Below are 21,146 nucleotides of genomic sequence, written 5' to 3'. Positions count from 1 at the left end.
TAGCTCTTAATTCCTTTACCATTGAAAAATCTCTCTATCTTGGCCTTAAAAACATTCAATGAGGGATCCTCAACTGTTTCATTGGGCAGGGAGTTCCACAGATTCACAACCCTTTGGGTAAAGAAGCTCCTCCTCAACTCAGTTCTAAATCTGCTCCCCCTTATTTTGAGGTTGTGCCCTCTAGTTCTGGTTTCACCCACCTGTGGAAACAACCTCCCTCCTTCTTTCTTACTTAATCCCTTCATACTCTTATATGTTTCTATAAGATCTCGCCTGATTCTTCTGAATTCCAATGAGTATAGCCCAGTCTACTCAGTCCCTTCTCATAAGCCAACGCTCTCAACTCCGAAATCAATCTAGTGAATCTCCTCTGCACCCCGTCCAGTGCCAGTTTCCTTTCTCAAGTAAGGAGACCAAAACTGTACACAATACTCCAGGTGTGGCCTTACCAGCACCTTATGCAGCTGCAACATAACCTCGCTGTTTTTAAATTCCATCCCTCTAGCAATGAAGGACTAAATTCCATTTGCCTTCTTAATTACCTGCTGCACCTGCAAACCAAATTTTTGTGATTTGTGCACAAGGACACCCAGGTCCCTCTGCACAGCAACATGTTGCATTTTTTTACCATTTAAATAATCATCTATTTTCCTGTTATTCCTACCAAAACGGATGAACTCACATTTACCAACATTGTGCTCCATCTGCCTCTCATTTAAACTATCTATATCCCTCTCATTTAAACTATCTATATCCCTCTGCAGACTTTCAGCGTCCTCTACACACTTTGTTCTATCACTCATCTTAGTGTCACCTGCAAACTTTGACTCACTACGCTTGGTCCCCAACTCCAAATTATCTGTGTAAATTGTAAACAATTGCGGTCCCAACACTGATCTCTGAGGCACACTACTAGTCACTGATCGCCAACCAGAAAAACACCCATTTCTTCACTCTTTGCTTTCTGTTAGCTAACTAATCCTCTATCCATGAGAATACAATACCCATAAACCGTGTACCTTTATTGTATGCAGCAGTTTGTGCGGCACCTTGCCGAATACCTTCTGGAAATCCAGACACACCACATCCACCCGTTGTCCACTGTGCCTTTAGTTAAACATGACCTACCTTTCATGAACCTATGCAGTATCTTCCCAACAGACAATTTATATCCAAATGTCTCGCTATTTCTTCCTTGACAATGGACTCAAGCATTTCCCCTATTACAGAAGTTAAGCTAACTGGCCTATAGTTACCCGCCTTTTGCCTACCTTCCTTTTTTAAACAATGGCATCGCATTTGCTGTTTTCCAACCTGCCGGAACCACCCCAGTGAATTTTGGTAAATTACCACTAATGCATTTGCTATTTCCCCCGCCATCTCTTTTAGTGCCCTGGGATGCATTCCATCAGGCCCAGAAGACTTGTCTACCTTTAGCCCCAACAGCTTACTTAACACCACTTCTTCAGTGAAGGTGGCATGGTGGCACAGTGGTCAGTACTGTTGTCTCACAGCACCAGGGATCTGGGTTCAATTTCAGCCTCGGATCACTGTCTGTGTGGAGTTTGCACATTCTCCCCATATCTGCTTGGGTTTCCTCTGGGTGCTCCGGTCTTCTTCCACGGTCTAAAATATGTGCTGGTTAGGTGCATTGGCCATGCTAAATTGTCCCTCAGTGTACCCGAACAGGCGCCGGAGTGTGGCAACTAGGGGATTCTCACAGTTACTTTATTGCAGTGTTAATGTAAACCTACTTTTGACATTTTTGCTGAAGATTATAAGCATGCATTTGACACAGACATGCACAGCAAGAGAATGTCCATGTTCATAACTTTAAATATGGGCTGCATTCAATATATATTTTTCTGGAACTGCCTTGTCTTTTAAAAAGTGGACATAAAAATGTGGCTAAGATGGCTGCCAGGGTCAGGTTAATGTTGAAGATTTGAATCTTCTACGTTGATCCACTTAATAATTGTGAGACAGGGTCATATCCACATAAATGGACATTTCATGGAAGAATATAACAAACACTTCAACAGATTGTAAATAATATTTTGAAAAAATGCAGATATTAGGTGCAGTGCATGAATACAAAGAAATTATTAAAGGCTGGCAGAATGAAGAGGGAAAGCAAATTCAGGAGTTCTGGTTATTACTGCAGAAGACAAAACGGGAAAAAATATATAGTTCAATGAATCCCAGAAATGCCCAGTAAACAGTAAACAGATATTTCAGATATGATTCAAAGTATTATTATGCAGTGAGCTGTCCAAAGTGAAAAGGCAGAATGTTCAAAATGACTCATTGCAAAGAGAATTCTGAGGAAGAGAATGATGGATATATTAGTCACAGACTCCTTTAACCATGTAATATCAGATAGTGCTTGCATTTCAATGGAATATGGGACAGATTAAAATTTTTATCTCAAATTCACTAAGGAGTGAGGCTCAACACAGGGGTAGGGAATAAGAAAGTAGTATTTGTTTTAGCTTTGGTGACAGCGACACGGTGGCACAGTGGTTAGCACAGCTGCCTCAGAGTGCCAGGGACCCGGTTTCGATTCCCGGTTTGGCTCACTGTGCTGAGTCTGCAAATTGTCCCCATGCCTGCATGGGATTCCTCCGCGTGCTCCAATTTCCTCCCACAGTCTAAAAAATGTGCTGGTTAGGCATGTTAACCATGCTAAATTTTCTCTCAGTGCACCCGAATAGGTGCCAAAGTGTGAGGACTAAGGGATTTTCACAGTAACTTCATTGCAATGTTAATGTAAGCCTACTCATTGACACCAATAAAACATAAAAATAAAAGATATTGAGATCACGCAAGAGAGTTCTAATTCCCTGCAAAACAGATGGGATAAACCATTTGAAAGGTACTGATGTTGTCTCTGGTGTTAGCTCTATGCTGTTCAGACAACCTTCCGTGAAAGTGACACAAATTAAACTTGACATGGAGACTTTTGAAAGACACTTTGTCTGCTGCTCACCTAGTTAAGACATCATTGTTTTCCCTTAGCAGTGCCTGATGTCCCACATCAATCTGCAAGTTACATAGAAAATTTGCTCACCTGCTTGTCAAAGGTTAAAAATCCTGTTACACGATGCAGGTTCAGTGGAATGAATGAAGTGCCAGCTGATCACTGCGAAGTATGAAATGTGTAAAAGATATCACTATCATGTCCTGTTGTCAGCCTTCCATTGGAACATGACTTTAATAAATTAGTTGCCATGAATCTAAAGTTAAGGGACAAAGACAGACATATATCAGAACATAGAACATTACAGCGCAGTACAGGCCCTTCGGCCCTCAATGTTGCGCCAACCAGTGGAACCAATCTAATGACCCTCTGACCTAAACTATTCCAATGTTATCCATATGCCCATCCACTGACCATTTGAATGCCCTTAAAGTTGGCGAGTCCACAGCTGCTGCAGGCAGGGCATTCCACACCCTTACTACCCTCTGAGTAAAGAACCTACCTCTGACATCCGTCCTATAATCATCACCCCTCAATTTAAAGCTATGTCCCCTCATGTTAGCCATCACCATCCGAGGAAAAAGGCTCTCACTGTCCACCCTATCTAACCCTCTGATCATGTTGTATGCCTCATCCTTTAATTGCTTTGCCCTTGCACTGATGAAGGGTCATCCAGACTCGAAATGTTAGCTCTGTTCTCTCTCTTCACAGATGCTGTCAGATCTGCGGAGATTTTCCAGCATTTTCTGATTTTGTTTCAGATTCCAGATCCACAGTATTTTGCTTTCATCCTACATTTCATTGACATGATGACAAGATTTAAACCTTCTGCAACAATATGAGGACCCACAGATAATAAGAGATGATTATGAGGTTATAGATAGAGACCGGACCTGGTACACCAGCAAAGTTTCTGACTGATAATGGATGAGTTCATTTTGATGTGAAAATGTAAACATTGTAGTCTTGAATATCACAGCTCAAAATCTTCTAAGCAATGGAATTTGTGATAGGAATGATAAGGTAATCAATTAAATGCTACATAAAACTTTAGCTTACCAGCCAATGGTAAATTGAGTGAACATGACACACCTGACAGAACAATCACTATACCCAGAGTGAGTACTCGGATGAAATGTACCCCACTGAACACAATGAAGAGATGCAACAAAAGCGGGATTTGCAAAGAAAAGGCCAGAATCAATTTTATATATTGATTGGATGTTCAATATGATGGTCAAGAAGCATGATTCATGTATTGGCAGAATGGGGTGAAAGAGTGAGAAGTAAAAAAGCACAGTGTGAATAAAGGTGTAGGACTGGAAAGTGAGACTTCTGGCAGAAAATGATCACATCACAGAGAAAAAAGTCTTTGATAGTGCTGCAGTTATAGTCCCAGCAGGCATAGAAGTGGCAGTATTGGCCATAGCTTGAATAGGTTAGACAATGAAATATAAACACAGAAATATAGAAAATAGAAACAGATGTAGGCCATTCAGCCCTTTCATTTTTCCCATCGTTCATTTTGATCATGGATGATCATCAAATTAAATATCCTGATTCCACTTTCCACCCTCATGCCTTGATCTCTTTAGCCCCAAGAGCTATATCTAATTAATTTCTAAATCACACAATGCTTTGAACTCAATTACTTTCTGTGGTAGTGAATTCTACACATTCACCATCCCCTGAGTGAAGAAATTTCTCTTCATCTTTAAAGGTTTATCCCTTATCTTCAAACTATGACCCCTAGTTCAGGACTCCCCCACCAGCAGGAACATTCTTTCTGAATCTATCCTTGTTAGAATTTTACAGGGTCCTGCGAGATCCCCTCACACTTTTCTAAACACCAATAAATATAATCCTAACTGACTTAATCTCTCCTTGTGTGACAGGCCTGCCATCCTAGGAATCAGCCTTGTAAATCTTGCCTGCATTCCCTCTATAGCAAGGACATTTTTCCTCAGATAAGGACATCAAAACTGCACACAATATTCCAGGTGTGGCCTCACCAACGCCCTATACAATTGCAGTAAAACATCCCCATTCCTATCCTCAAATCCTCTTGCCACGAAGGCAAACATTCCATTTGTCCTTTTTATTGCCTGCTGTACCTGCCCATTACTTTCAGCGACTGATGCACAAGGACACCAAGGTTTCGCTGAGTATCCACCTCGCTCAATTTACACCCATTCAGGTAATAATCTGTCTTCCTATTGTTGCTAATACAGACCACAGAAGTCATGCAACAGAACTAAAACAAAAAGTCTCGATGATTATGGAGATGTGATCTATAAGAATGGCAAAGAGAGTTAGGGAGCTGAAAATTTGTAATTTATGTTGTGGCCATGGTCCATCAGCCATGCAACATAAGGTGGATTTGTACTGAAAATATCCTTGTAGGTGGGACTTATAAATTAACGTTTACTGCACGAGATAAAGTTTCAGGATGTTGAGGGTGATATATTAACTTGGATAAAGCATTGCTTGACTAAGAAGAATCAGAGAGTTGGGATAGATGAGCCATTTTCGGGCTGGCAAACTGTAATCAATGGAGTGCCATATGGATCACAGCTCCAGGGACCTGGGTTTGATTCCCAGCTTAGGTCACTGTCTGAGTGGAGTTTGCACATTCTCCTCATGTCTGTGTGGATTTCCTCCGGGTGTTCCGATTTCCCCCCACAGTCCAAGGATGTGCGGGTTAGGTTGATTGGCCATGCTAAAATTGCCCCTTAGTGTCCTGAGATGTGTAGGTTAGAGGAATTAGCAGGTAAATGTGTAGGGATATAGGGGTAGGGCCTGGGTGGGCTCGTGGCTGGTGCAGACAGACTCAATGGGCCGAATGGCCTCTTTCTGCTCTACAGGGTTTCTATGAATCTATGATCTGTGCTAAGGCCTCAATAATTTATGATGTATATTAATGACTTGGATGAAGGGAGTGATTAGTTTTGCCAAATTTGTTGATGACATAGAGATAGATAGGAAAGCAAATTGTGAGGAAAACACAGAGGCCAGAATGTTACAGCCATTCATGCTGGTGGGATTTTCCCATCCTGCTGCAGTGAACAGAAATTTAGCTGGGCGCCAAATTCCCCGACCTCACTGCAGTGAGAGTGTGGTGTGAGTGGCAGATAAGGTTGCACCAAGAGAGTCTGCATAGGGATAGATTCAGGTTCAGTAAATATGCAAAAATTTGATAAGCGGAGTACAAAATGGGAAATTGTGAATGTGTTCACTTTCGAAATAGAAATAGAATAGAAAGCAAAATGTTATTTGAATGGAGAGGATTGAAAAATTCTGCAGCTCATAGGGATTTGGGTGTCCCTGTACATGGATCACAAAAGGTTAGTATGCAGGTAGAGAAGGAAATAGAAATGCAAATGGAATGTTGGTCTTTATTTCAAGGAGCACGGAGTTTAATAGTAGGGAAGTCTTGTTGTACAATGTGTTGATGAGACCATACCTAGAGCACTGTATAGTTTAGATTTCCTAACTTACGGAGGGATAGACTTGCATTGGAAGCAGTTCACAGTAGGTTCGATCGACTGATTCCTGGAATGAAGGAATTGTCTATGAGGAAAGGTTGAGCAGGTTGGGCCTATATTCATAGGCGTTTATAAGAATGAGAGGTGATTTAACAGGAACATATGAGATTCTGAGAGGTCTTGACAAGGTAGATTGGAGGATATTCCCTCTTGTGAAAGAATCTATAGCTCAGGGGCACAGTTTCAAAATAATGGGTCTTCTATTTGAACAGAGACAAGGATATATTTCTTCTCTTGGGGAGTTGTTAGCCTTTGGAGATCTCTCCCCCAGAGAGCAGTGGGAGGCTGGGTCATTGAACACGTTCAAGGCTTAGTTAGACAGATATTGACTAGAAAGGGAATTACGAGTTCTGGGGGCCAAGTAAGAAAGTGGAGTGAAGGCTACAATCCAATCAGCCACTGTCTCATTGAATAGCAGGGCAGGCTTGATGGACAAATTGCTTTCTCCTGCTCCTGTTTCTCATGTTCTTATATTACTGGTATTGTAAAGAAAACTTTTTAGGTTCTTTCATGTTGATGATTTCTTTTGGCATGGTACCGCTGAATTTGAGGAATTGTTATTGATAAGATGAATTAATTAGGAATTAAAATTGAGAGTCAGGTTTGCAGTGCTTTAACATATTTTGCTTTAGATATTAAGCAAAGTAAGCCTGCAATAAATTAACATCAACAATCCTATTTAGAATGGGTTATTCCCATTGCAGAGAATTGTCTGTCACGGAAAGATGATCTAAAGAAGCAACTGTGGAGTTCTAAAGCAATTTATTTGTTAGGATACTCTGATTAGACCAGATCCTGCTTTTGGTGTGTTGAAGCTAAGTAGTAGGATACAGCTCTCTAAAGAAGAGGAAGTTTAAAGGACAAATAAAATCCTAAAATATTAAATTTGGATGAATGCATATTCAAGCTTCTATCCTTACATCATTCAAAGAATACAAAGCTAGTAATGATGCTTCACATGCTAAATTTCCTGTTGTGTATTCTAGTGCAACTGCTATTTCTAATGTGTATGAATGGGAAATGTTGCCCTTTAAGCTGGGATGCTAAGAAAACAAAAAGGGTTGTTAAATGTATACTGGTTCCGTAACATTGTGGAATCCTCCCCAAAATATTCTAAGTGTTGAATTTGCGGGAAAACTGCAGTTAATCACCCTGTTTTTTTTTCAGTGGGAGTTCGCACTAAAATCTCCCTGTGCAATAGAGGCCATGAGTGTGATTATCATTCAATTGCAGGGAGCAGGGCCTCTGCACATCCACATTGGCCCCGGACTGTCAGCCTCCCATTTGCTAGCCAGCTCGATTGCAGTGCTGACCTCCCAAACGCCCCCACAGCCCGATCACAGCTCCCCCCGACCATTCCTGGACGAGCCCCAATCCACCGCCTGTCCCGGATGGCCCCAATCTCCAGCCACCCCACCTCATAGTCCCCCTCGCCAGCAGTCCTGACAGCCCCAGGCAGTGCCGACCCTTCAGCAGGCAGTCCCCCCCCAGCCCACCCTGATCTCCAGCCCCTCCTAGTCCCAATCCTCCCCTGCAGTGCAGATCCTTCGGGAGGCAGACCCCTTCGGCTGACCACCACCACCCCACCTCCACACCAGCCCGTCCTAATTGCTGACCTCCCTTCTGCCCGACCAACTCCTACGCAGAGTGGCAGTGGGACACCCGCCCCCCCTCCCACTTCCCCCCCCCCCCACTCCACTGATTTCCCCCTGGGCATCGGCTCTTTGCCCCTAGGCCAATGCCAGGGTGCAGAGTCTGGCACGGCCAGGGTGCCTATGCCCAGGGACACCACCCACATACCCCCCGCCCCCCCACCACCACCACCACCAACCCCCTCGGGGCCCTGAATGCCCCCTTTCACTCCAGTGAGGTCATCCCGATAGTTGTTTGAAAGCACTGTTTACCTATTGTAAAGCTAGAGTGAATTACTCTGGTGGGGCGGGAGATACTAGCCGGCCCGGAGAATTCAATTCCAAGGCCCACTAATTACATTTCAATTATATTAAAAACAGATTAAAACGACTTACCTGATCTTCCCACCTGTTTCCAATGCGGATCTGATGGAGCCAGAAATCCGGCACTGGGAGATGCACTTATGGTGGGAACACATGCGCGAATCCCATGCATGCCTGGCCACGAGATCCTCCCATCCCTAGAAAAGTAGTGCAGCGGGGTGGCAGAATTGCCCCCTACACCTTTGGATTCTATTTGCTGAAATACTTTACGAAAACCTCCTGTACAATGGTGAACAGAAGATGGGCTCTCCATTGAAAGCTGTATAATCTTTTGTTTTGAGATAATGTTCGCTCTACAAAACACATGGAGGCGGCACGGTAGCAGAGTGGTTAGCACTGCTGCTTCACAGCTCCAGGGTCCTGGGTTTGATTCCCGGCTCAGGTCACTGTCTGTGTGGAGTTTGCACATTCTCCTCGTGTCTGTGTGGGTTTTCTCCCACAGTCCGAAGATGTGTGGGTTAGATTGATTGGCCATGCTAAGAAATTGCCCCTTAGTGTCCAGGGATGCGTAGCTTAGACGGATTAGTGGGTATAATGTATGAGGGTAGGGCCTGGGTGGGGTTGTGTTTGGTGCAGACTCGATGGGCCGAAGGGTCTCTTTCTGCACTGTAGGATTCTATGTGACTGAGAAAACAAGTGGAGAGAAAATCTCTAAAATGAAGTGGGCCATTTAATTTCTCTTGGTCTTTTTGCCTTTACATATGGATTCTAAGTTTTATTGGAGACACTAAAGGTGAATTGTTAATTATATATTAACTATATATAGGAGGGGGGCATTAACTGGCCATTCACTTCTGCTCTATAAATAGGAAAGGATGTCCCAAGGCATGGTACATTGGGGAGACCATGTAGATACTACGACAACTGACGAATGAACATCACTCAACAGTCACCAGGCATGACTGTTCTCTTCCTGTTGGGGCATTCGGCCTCTAATCTTCAGGTAAGCAATCTGCAAGGCGGCCTTCACGACACACGACAACGCAGAGTCGCTGAGCAGAGACTGACAGCCAAGTTCCGCACTCATGAGGACTGCCTCAACCAGGATCTTGGATTCATGTCACACTATCTGTAACCCCCATGACTTGACTGTGCTTGCAAAATCTCACTAACTGTCCTGTCTGGAGACAATACACATCTCTTTAACCTGTGCTTAATGCTGTCTCCACTCACATTGTCTGTACCTTTAAGACTTGAATACCTGTAAAGACTCGCATTCCAACTATTATTCTGTAAATTGAGTTTCTGTTTTTATATGCCCTGTTTGTGAACTGAAATCCTACTCACCTGATGAAGGAGCAGCGCTCCAAAAGCTAGTGGCTTTTGCTACCAAATAAACCTGTTGGACTTTAACCTGGTGTTATGAGACTTCTTACTCTACAGATAGGGACAGGGCTATAAAGAGGTCCTAGCAGTGGGTAGTTCAATGGGGTGATTTGGCCTGCCTGCCTTCCTTTCTTCTCTGGGTTAGTCTGTGCCCAGGTGTCCCTCGATAAGAAACAGACAGTGCCTTTCTTGACTTGTGGGCACCAGGAGGATAGAGAGCATTATCAATCCCAGGAATGGCGTTTACATTTAAGTTGTTCAATTTCCTTTAAATCTTTGGTTTGGTTTTGTTAAGAGTGGGATAGCATTGTTCTTTTCAAATGGGGCACCAAATTGTTTATGGGTGCTTTAATAGTGATAAAGAAAAGACTGAAACTGTGCTGTTATGAAAGTATGTAAATGTTAGATCAATCCTTCATGGTTTAGCTTTCTGGAAGAGATCACATTTTTTCTTCCTGAACATCTAACAGAATACAACACTGTTAAAGTCTCCGGAAATTTTTAAAAGCAGATTCCAAAACACTTTTGAATCAGGCCTCCTGTCAGGTCTTGTTGAGACGATAAGAGTGAAACACATGGCAAAATGTTGGACCCTTGTCAAGAGGATAAGAGGACAAACCAACTTAGCAACCTGTTCCGAAATGCATATTGGTTAGCAATGCATTCCTTACATTAATCAAGCTCGGAGCTATTCACACTATGCTTTGTGATGGCTCATATAAATAATTACAGATGTCTGAGAGTGAGTCATAGTCTAATTTAAGTGATGTTCAGGTGGTATCATAAATTATAGAGGTGGAACTTGATTAAGTTGCAGCTTTATTGCTGTTCATTTTATATGGCGCACTATGGGGTACACATTCTCCTTTAGCATTGCTAATGCAAAGCTCTACGTGCTGAGAATGCATATTCTGAATGTAGACTAATGCCTGATTGAAAGTTTAACAAAATTTACAACCACTGAACCAAAGCAGAAGACATGAACAAGTGGCTCTAAAAGATGATATTGCAGCTGTGATGACCCCTGGATGTAGCAGTTTTACAGTCAATGAAGTATGAGTCATGTGTAGCTACTTGTAACGTCGCCCAGTTAATGGGCAATGGCGATGAAACAAGATTGCAGATGGTGACAGATTCTTGTGGACCCATCATCACGGAACTAAATTCACGTAAGTGCACTTTAAATAATCAAACAATAGTTTCCTTGCAATGTGTCAGTCTGATACTGGCTTATAACAATGTCCCTTCTTGATCTCAATTGGGCTGCTGTACTGTACAAAGTATTGAGTGAAGAAAACAGGAAGAGAGAGTTAACTCTGTTTGAATATCTTACAGTACCATTTTGCATAGAAACATAGAAGATTGGAACAGGAGGAGGCCATTTGGCCCTTCGAACCTGCTCTGCCATTCATCATGATCATGGCTGATCATCCAACTCGATAATCTAATCCTGCTTTCTCTCCATAATCTTCGATCCCATTTGTCCCCAAGTGCTACATCTATCAGATATACCTATCTTATCAGCATTGATGGGCGGCACGGTGACACAGTGGTTAGCATTACTGCCCCACAGTGCCAGGGGCCCGAGTTCAATTCCCAGCGTGGGGACTGTCTGTTTGGAGTCTGCACATTCTCCCCATGTCTGCATGGGCTTTCTCCGGGTGCTTCAGTTTCTTGCCACAGTCCAAAGACATGCTGGTTAGGTGTATTGGCCATGCTACATTCTCCTTTATTGTGCCTGAACAGGCACCGAAGTGTGGCAACTAAGGGCTTTTCGTCGTAACTTCATTGCAGTGTTAATGTAAGCCTACTTGTGACACTAATAAATAAACTTAAAACTTTAAAATTTTAAATCTTAGAGTCATAGGGGTTTACAGCATGGAAACAGGCCCTTCGGCCCAACTTGTCCATGCTCTTTTTTTTAAAACCCCTAAGCTAATCCCAATTGCCTGCATTTGGCCCACATCCCTCTATACCCATCTTACCCATGTAACTATCTAAATGCTTTTTAAAAGTTAAAATTGTACCTGCTTCTACTACTATCTCTGGCAGCTTATTCCAGACACTCGCCATCCTCTGTGTGAAAAAATTGCCCCTCTGGACACTTTGGTATCTCTCCCCTCTCATCTTAAACTTATGTTCTTTGGGTTTCGACTCCCCTACTTTTGAGAAAATATATGGACTATCAACTGATCTATGTCCCTCATTATTTTATAGACCTCTATAATATCACCCCTCAGCCTTCAACGCTCCAGAGAAAGAAGTCTCAGTCTATCCAACCTCTCTTTATAGCTCAATCCATTAAGTCCAGGCAGCATCCCAGTAATTTCCTTCTGCACGCTTTCTTGTATAATAATATCCTTTCTATAATAGAGTAAACAGAATTGCACACAATATTCCAAGTGTGGCCTTACCAATGTCTTGTACAACTTCAACAAAACGTCCCGACTCCTGTATTCAATGTCCTGACCGAAGAACAAAGAACAACACAGCACAGGAAACAGGCCCTTTAGCCCTACAAGCCTGCGCCACCCATTTTAACACTCAGTGAGTGCCTTATTCAAGTCCTTCTTCTACCTACGACTTTTGTCTATCTCTAGTGGACTCCACAATAAAGGGGTGCAAATTTAGGGCACCAGATTAAGGAAAATCCAAATTAGGGAAATTTGTTAACACCAATCAGCCTAAAAGCGCGTTTTTGGGGTGTGGGAGGAAACCGGAGCACCCGGGAAAAACCCACGCAAGCACAGGGAGAATGTGCAAACTCCCACAGACATTGACCCAAGCCGGAGATCTGACCTGGGTCTCTGTAACTGCACAGCAAACAGTGATAGTCACTGACCTGTCGTGTTGCCCGTCAGTTGGTCCAGTTTAAGCGTACACTAACGACGTGAAGCACTAGGCAACTCTCAAAACAACATCCAAGGGCAGCTCTCGCACGACCCACTCCGTGTATGCCCCTTGTTGGCCAACAAGGCGGATCGAATCGCATGTGGATGTAAAAGAGACATCAATAAACATACAACAGACTATACAGATATTAATGGAAGATCCCTAATAGCTCCAATGAAACCAAGCATGCTAAATGCCTTCTTCACCACTCTGTCCACCTGTGACTGCACTTTCAAGGATCTATGAACATGTACCCCTAGATCTCTTTGTTCTGTAACTCTCCCCAGTGCCCTACAATAGTGTAATGAATGAAAAATGTATCTTGATAGTAGCTTAGGAATAGGCTCCTGCTCAACATCTCAGCTGAAATCTTGTGAAGTCTGGGGACAACATTGTGATAAATTTGGAAAGAAAATGGCAGGAGATCTGCTCCTAATGATTTGCTGTGTGGTTCTAGCAAAATACTGTGCTTGGACGGACAATCGCGTGGGCATCTGGTGCGTGTGCCAAAAGCATGCAGTGTGGACAGGTTGTAATGTCAATCAGTGTTTCACGCTGGTTTGGAATATGAGCTGCTATTTTGGACCTGGCAGGTCCTGCTAACACCTTAACACTCTCAGCTGACATATGCTCAGCTGTACAATGGAACCCCATACCACCACGCTTATCCCTCCATGATAGATGCTTTTGATTTTCTTTGGCTGCCGTAGAATTAGGGTAAGTAATAATGTTATATTTATCAGTGAGTTAACAGCCATTCTTTCAGTCAGGATGAGGTGGAAGGATTGGACTGGGTTTGAAAAGCCTCAGAGCAGAAAGCCTGTTCCCAGCCGGGAGGGGTGCTTTGTTACAGTTCCTCTTGGACTGCAGATGCTGTTCGCAGAAGGAGGAGCAGAAAGGCTCTCAGCAGGAGGCCTTACTCACAGGCGGTTTTCAGAGAACACTTCATGTATCTCAGCCAGGGGCAATGTGCTTCACCAAGGAGCTGGACACGTCTCCTTGAACTGGGCCTGCAGTCCGAGAGGAGGGCAAGGATGGCACTGCCAGTTTCAGTCAACGTTTCCATGCCCTTAATGTCGAAGAGTTAATTCACACCCAATATTTCTCCACACACTGCTGCACTGGAGAGACACACAAGGAGAGCAGACTTCACTTCCTTGTCCCTACGGAAAGAGAAGCAGGGAGATTGGCCACGTCACTTTGTCGGTTTTCCAAATGGTGCAGGGAGCCAACAAATGCTCCATGTGACTCAAGGTTCCAACCACAAAATGTTCAACTCCCTGACCATTTGTGTGCAATCTTTACGTTGTGCGACAACACAGAATCGCTGAGCAGAAACTGATAGCCAAGTTATGCACACGTGAGGATGGCCTCAACCGGGATCTTGGGCTCATGTCACACTATCTGTACCCCCACGACTTGCCTGGGCTTGCAAAATCTCACTAACTGCCCTGGCTGGAGACAATACACATCTCTTTAACCTGTGCTTAACCCCCTCTCCACTCACATTGTCTGTACCTTTAAGACTTAATTACATAAAGACTCGCATTCCAACCATTATCTTGTAGATTGAGTTTCTGTCTACATATGCCCTGTTTGTGAACACAACTCCCACTCACCTGGTGAAGGGGCAGTGCTCTGAAAGCTTGTGCTAGCAAATAAACCTGTCGGACTTTAACCTGGTGTTGTGAGACTTCTTACTGTGCTTACCCCAGTCCAACGCCGGCATCTCCACATCATTTGTGCGTCACCATGGCTACATGCTGCTTAATTTCTGCTATCTTGGCAGCAGTCACAATGGCTAGAGTGCCATGCTCCCCCTGGGCATGCAGGGAGGGAGGGGGATGAGGTGGGGGAGATGAAATTGCCTCGGGGACCCACCCTGACCTTGCAGCGATGATATGCTGAGGTGGGCAGTTCCTTGGATGGAAAGCCTGCTCTTGCCCCTGTTGAGACCCTTAAATGGGCAATTAGACCATTGAATCTCATTGAATGGCAGAGCAGTCTTGTTGGGACAAATTACGTTCTACTGCTCCTCCTTCTCATGTTCTTATATTATTCATATCATAAAAGAAAATTTTTAGGCACTTTCGTGATGCATGTTGATGATTTCTTTTGGTGTGGTACCACAGAATGCTTTATCGATAAGATGACATTTGTTGGTAATTAGGAATTAAAATCAATTTTTAGGCTGATGGGGCGGATGAAATCTCGGGACAGAGATAAAGAAAATTCGACCTCCAGTGGGAAGGAGCGGGGTGCAACTCCATCAGAAGCCTGCCCAATGGAGGGCAAGCCCCCATCATCCTTAAAACCTCAGGCCAATGTACTCTTCCTGCTCCAGGAGGCTGTTATTCTATCCTCAAACCACCAGGTTAACCAGAAGCTGTCTGCTCATCAGTCAAGTGACAAGAGCTGATCACACGGTTGGTGGTTCCCTCTGTCACTCATGGGCAGTGTTCCTACACTGACAGCCACGCTGTGATTAGGGAAACACAGTAAAAAGTCTGACAACACCAGGTTTAAGTCCAACCGATTTATTTGATAGTAAATTCACAAGCTTTCGAGGTTTCCCTCTTCGTCAGGTGAATGAAGAGTTCTGGCCTCAGACAGAGCATATAACAGCACAGACAGTTTACAGATGACTGATTAGAATGTATATGCAGGGTTGTGGGGGCCAGCAATGCAGCCAGCAATGTCTGTGTGGAGGGGGATGTGGGGGCCAACGATGTCTGCGAGGGGGGTGGGGTAGTGGTTGGCTGTGGGGGCCAGTGGTGAGGCCAGCGATGTGTGTGGGGGGGACATTGTGAGGGCCAAAGATGATGGTGTGTGTGGGGGGTTGTGGGAGCCAGCGATAGGGCCAGCGATGCGTGTGGGGGGGGGTTGGATGGCAGTGATCTGGATGCTGAGAGGTCTTTTCAGTGATCTCCCAGCAATGCGCGCATGCACGGGTTCCCACTCATCCCGCCGATTTCAGGCTCTTTGGCACGAATAGGCCTCGGCCCCGGGTTTTTAACAATATTCATGATTGTGACCTCTGCACAGCGTGGGGAGATTCAGGTCTGAATCTAGGCCACCTTTGCCAACTCAGCACTTTTGGGAGAATAGCCCCCACTATTTCAACCATTCAAACATCAAGGTGCCTCTCCTTCCTGGAAGGAAGTGTATGTGATAATTGCTGATCGGTTAATCCAACAAGTGTACATTTGACACATTTATATTTCTGATCTTTCGGAAATGAGTGTGATTGAGTAGATTTCTCCATGATGTATAGCTGCGGGGTTAGTCATCCACTCAATACAGGCAGTAAGATTGTGAAGGAACGATTGCCTCTGTCAGGTTGAAGCATTTTATAAAACTCACACACCCAGAAACCTTTGAGACTTTGCCTCAAACGATTACCTTGTTCTTTTGTACATTATCTGTATTTTTTTTTCACTTGCAATACGTTCCCTTCATCTGCTATCAAGAGATATTGTCAGTCACAGTTGGCCAGCAATGAACTAATGTGTTGCAGTTGTGTTCTTGAACTGACCTTTCCTGATCGCAATGGCAAGATTTTTTTCCATTATTTATCTGGATGCTCCTTTCACATTTTTTGGAGTGTCAGGTTAAATGTTTAATGATGCCACAAGACCCATTAGCTAAAGGTTAGAAAGATTCAGTGAGTGGGCAATAATCTGACAGATGGAGTAAAATGTGGGAAAATGTGAAGTTGTTCGCTGGACATGAAGAATAAAAAAACAGAGCAATACTTAAACAGAAAACATCACAGAATTCTGAGATGCAGAGGGATCTAGGTGTTCGAGTGCATAAGTTACAAAGTGTGGAATTTTCCTCTCCCACCCAGCACAGGAATCATTGCGGGCGGGACAAGAACATGTAAAGGCCCATTGACCTCAGCCAGGATTTTCCAGTCTTGGGTCAAGTGTGGCTGGAAAACTCCACTGAAAGAGATAGTAAGCAGATACAGTAAGGTAAATGGAGAGGGGGGGGTCATATGAAGTGAGCTCAGGGACGGATGCAGTCATTATACAGGATACAGTTATACAGGATTGAGATCTAGCCCTACTCATCTTTTAATCATTTCTTTTACCTTAATGTGCGAGCTAGTTGGTCCTGACACATAGAATCTGCGTAATGTTTGAGGAAGATCTTGGTTAACTGTTTTGAGCCAAATTACATTGAAGAAATCCTTGTTTGTGAGTTGTAATCAGAGCTGGCCTGAGCCCAGTTCACAGCATCACTGGTGAGTAGGTCCATGCTTGTGTGGCGCCATCGGTGCTAAGATGAAGACTGCTTTTAGGAACATCGATGTGGAAAATGTGTTCAGCTCCCCAGCACAAATTATGAATGCTCACCATGATAAACTGCAAAATATCCTACGCGGGGAGAACGGTCTGGAGATAAATAAACCTGTTGGACTCTAACCTGGTGTTGTGAGACTTCTTACTGTGTTTACCCCAGTTCAATGCCGGCATCTCCGTGCCTTGATTCCTCCCACTCTTTCTCTGTTGTCCTTTTAATATCCATGCAAATGGCAGGGATTATGATGTCTGATTCTTTGAGTTATTTGTGTTGATATTTGCTGGTCTTCTTCACGTATATATGTGAAATGATGACTGTTCTGCACTGTGCTGAATCCTGGGAATTCGTTGCTCATCTTATTGAATACAGTTAAAAATTCTCAATAAAAACATTATATTAAAAAAAAAATGGAATGCTATCATTTATTATGAAAAGAATGGAAGGTAGAAGTCAGGATGCCAGGATAGACTGGGTCTGTACTCATATAGACTGGGTCTGTACTCGTTGGAGTTTGGAAGGATGAGGGGGATGTTATAGAGGCGTATAAGATAATGAAATAGATGGATAGGGTAGAGGTAGAGAGATTCTTCCTGCTTAGAAAGGACAGCAGGACTAGAGGGCACAGCCTCAAGATAAGGGGGGGGAGCAGTTTAGATCGGAGTTGAGGAGGAACTTCTTCACTCAAAGGGTGGTAAATCTCTGGAATTCTCTGCCCGTTGAAGTGGTGGAGGCTACTTCGCTAAATATATTTAAGTCATAGGTAGATAGGTTTTTGACAGATGAGGGAATTAAGGGTTATGGGGAGAAAGCGGGAAAGTGGAACTGATCCACTTCAGATCAGCCATGATCTTATTGAATGGCGGGGCAGGCTCGAAGGGCTAGATGGCCTACTCCTGCTCCTACTTCTTATGTTCTTATGTTATGCCTCAGTTATACAGGATACCCCAAAACACCGAGACCAGAGTTTGCAACCATGGGACTATTGGAGGTTTGTCGACAATCTTAGTGGATATAAGCAGTAGCCAAGAAGTCTTAGCCCATATATGAAGATGTCGAATGGCACCCACACCAAGTTCTGATAAATATCTGACTCAGTTTGATGGGGGCCACGAGTGAAATGGGTGTTAGAAGGACTCTTGAGTTAAGAACTCAATTTTAAGTAAAAGTAACTGAGTTCATTGTACTTCTAATAACTTTAATAGAACTCATTATTTAAGATAGTGCGTAGTTACATTCTTTGATTTTTTTTGTTCTAAGCTGTAAACTTTGTGGTTTCATTATTTTAGTAAATACCTGGGATTTCATACTTCGAAAAGAAAATAATAAAAGTGTTACTGGTCTTTGCTGAGATTGCAGTAGTTTACATTTTCTGTCTCTTTAGTCATCAACTCTGTCCTTTTAATCTGCTGTCATCATCCCTCTCCTCAAATAAAACTCATAAACCTGCTCAAATTTTTGCCTGTAAAGGTACTGGTGAAATTTCTTAACCCCAAATATCACTTTTCATTTTTGATGTGGGCACATTTGCATTCTGCAATAGCCAAGTTCCTGGAAGCGTACACAATTGGGCGTTCATTTCCACTTGGTCACCTATGTGCCAATAGCACCCCGATTCCATACGGGGACGTGTCACAGGTCAGTAGTTGTTCTTTCCTGACATCATGATGTGGCAGAACGTTCAATGAGGAAAGTTGTTGCTTTACTTTATCGACAGCCAAGGATTGACTTTAAGGCCACTCCCAAGGCGGATCCTTTTTTTAGTAGTTGGTGTGAATGGAGCCAGGATGGAGGCAAGGGTGGGTATAAGTTTCTCGTTGTAGGTTGTCAACCCCAGAAATGATCTTAACTGCCGGATGGACACGTGAGCCGGAGAGCCTTTAATCATCCGCATCTCGTCCTCCAAGGGGTGTAGACCAAACTCATCTACCCAGTAGCCCAGATAGGTCACTTAGGGGACCTGGAAGACACAAATTTCCCTTCTTAGGTGTATGCCAATTGGAAAATTGACTAGAACTTCCTCAAGGAAGTTCTAGTCAATTAGATAATAACTAGATGTTAGTTATTTGTTTTCCCTGTTACGAGGACATCGTCCAGATAAATAGCAACTTGAGGTAGATTCTCCATTTCCTACCACAACAGGATCTGTCCTTGTCAGTACAGTGACTATTTTCCAGATGCACCAGGACCATGATTCTCATTGCCAAGTCTGGGCTACAGCCCAAAGTTGAGATCAACTTGCGTAACACACTCATACAACACCGATTGAGAAGCAAAATGCACTACGATCGAAATGTCCACAGACTCAACCCTCTAACACCTGGTCAACCACTCAAAATTGAGACAGAATGCTGCCATGACAAGTTAGCACTGGCACACAACTGTGCTCTGAAACCAAACAGGTTTGTGATAGACTCAGATGGTGCACACTATGTACACAACCGCTGTCACCTCATACAGGTATCAGAACCAGCACCAACTGATAACAAGGCACTCCAGGCATCCAACTCATGGCACTTGCCCCCTATGCCGGTGGAGATGCAGACTCCTCCAGAGGCCAACATAGCGAACCCTGCACTCAACAAACACACTAATGGAACGTTGCCAGGTCATCCATACTGAAGGTATCAACCTGAAAAAGATGACAATACCACCAACCCACAGGATCATACAATCAGGGTGTCTGAGCAAACCAAACACAATGGGCAAAATTCTCCCATGGAATCATGGTAGCGCGGGCAAAAGTCCATTGACCTCGGGCAGGGCGAGCATGCTTAACTTGTATGTCACAAAAATGGACTGCACACAGTTTCCGACTGTGCACACTGTTATATCTCGTGTCAGTTGTTGCAACTAAACGGGGAAGATGTAAATTGAGTGGTCACATGATAGCGCAATATAATGGCTGCAAAGAGGGTCACATGTCAGAAGTGCAGCAGTTCTCCCTGGGAGCATGGGCAGGGTACTGCATGAAGTAGCTACTGAGTGAGTGAATTAATAACCGTTTGCTATAAATTCCTGTCAGTGTTTCAGGAAGGCAACACATTCATGCATCCCGTCTGCAAGCAGGAATTGTTTTGGATTACAAATAGCACAGAAACAGGCCATTGAGTTCAACCAGTCCACGCCAGTGTTTATGCCCTTCAGCCTCCTCCCATCTTTTCTCATCAATATCTACCATTGTACGTAAACATTGTTGTATGTTTATTGATGTCTCTCTTTTACATCCACAGGTGATTCGGTCCGCCTTGTTGGCCAACAAGAGGCATACACACAGTGGGTCGTGCGAGGGCTGCTCTTGGATGTTGCTTCGAGAGTTGCCTAGTGCTTCATGTCGTTAGTGTACGCTTAAACTGGACCAATTGACGGGCAACACGACAGCTCAGCAACTATCACTGTCTGCTGTGCAGTTACAGGGACACGGGTCGGATCTCCGACTTGAATCAACGTCTGTAGGAGTTTGCACATTCTCCCCGTGCTTGCATGGGTTTTCTCCGGGTGCTCCGGTTTCCTCCCACACCCCAAAAACGTGCTTTTAGGCTGATTGGTGTCAATAAATTGTCCCTAAATTGGAAATCCCTTAATCTGGCACACATATAATTCTCTAAATTTGCACCCCCTTTATTGTGGAGTCCACGAGATATAGACAAAAGTCGTAGGCAGAAGATGGATTGGAATGAGGCACTCACTGAGTGTTAAAACGGGCAGTGCAGGCTTGTAGGGCCGAAGGGCCTGTTTCCTGTGCTGTGTTGTTCTTTGTTCTTTGTAACTATCTATTCCCTCCTCTCTCAAATGTTTGTCCAATTTCCTCTTAAATCAATTTGCTTCAACTGCTCCCTATGGCTGCAAGTCTTTCATTCTCACCACTCTTTGGGTGAAGAGGCTTCTTCTGAATTTCCTATTGGATTTCTTGGTGGCTGTCATGCATTGATGACCTCTAGCTATCCTCTTGCCCACGGGATGCCTTTGCCTGCCATGGGGAGGGGTCCATATTGAGCGCAATGTTTCCTGTCATTGAATTGAAGTGTTTGATTTCTACTTTCAATTGTGAGGACTGTAGTGAGATACAAAAAGAAAATAGCT

This window comes from Carcharhinus amblyrhynchos, chromosome 8, assembly GCF_965287045.1.
Source record: "Carcharhinus amblyrhynchos chromosome 8, sCarAmb.v2.hapA, whole genome shotgun sequence".
Taxonomy (NCBI): Eukaryota; Metazoa; Chordata; class Chondrichthyes; order Carcharhiniformes; family Carcharhinidae; genus Carcharhinus; species Carcharhinus amblyrhynchos.
Note: the sequence above shows the minus strand (reverse complement) of the source record.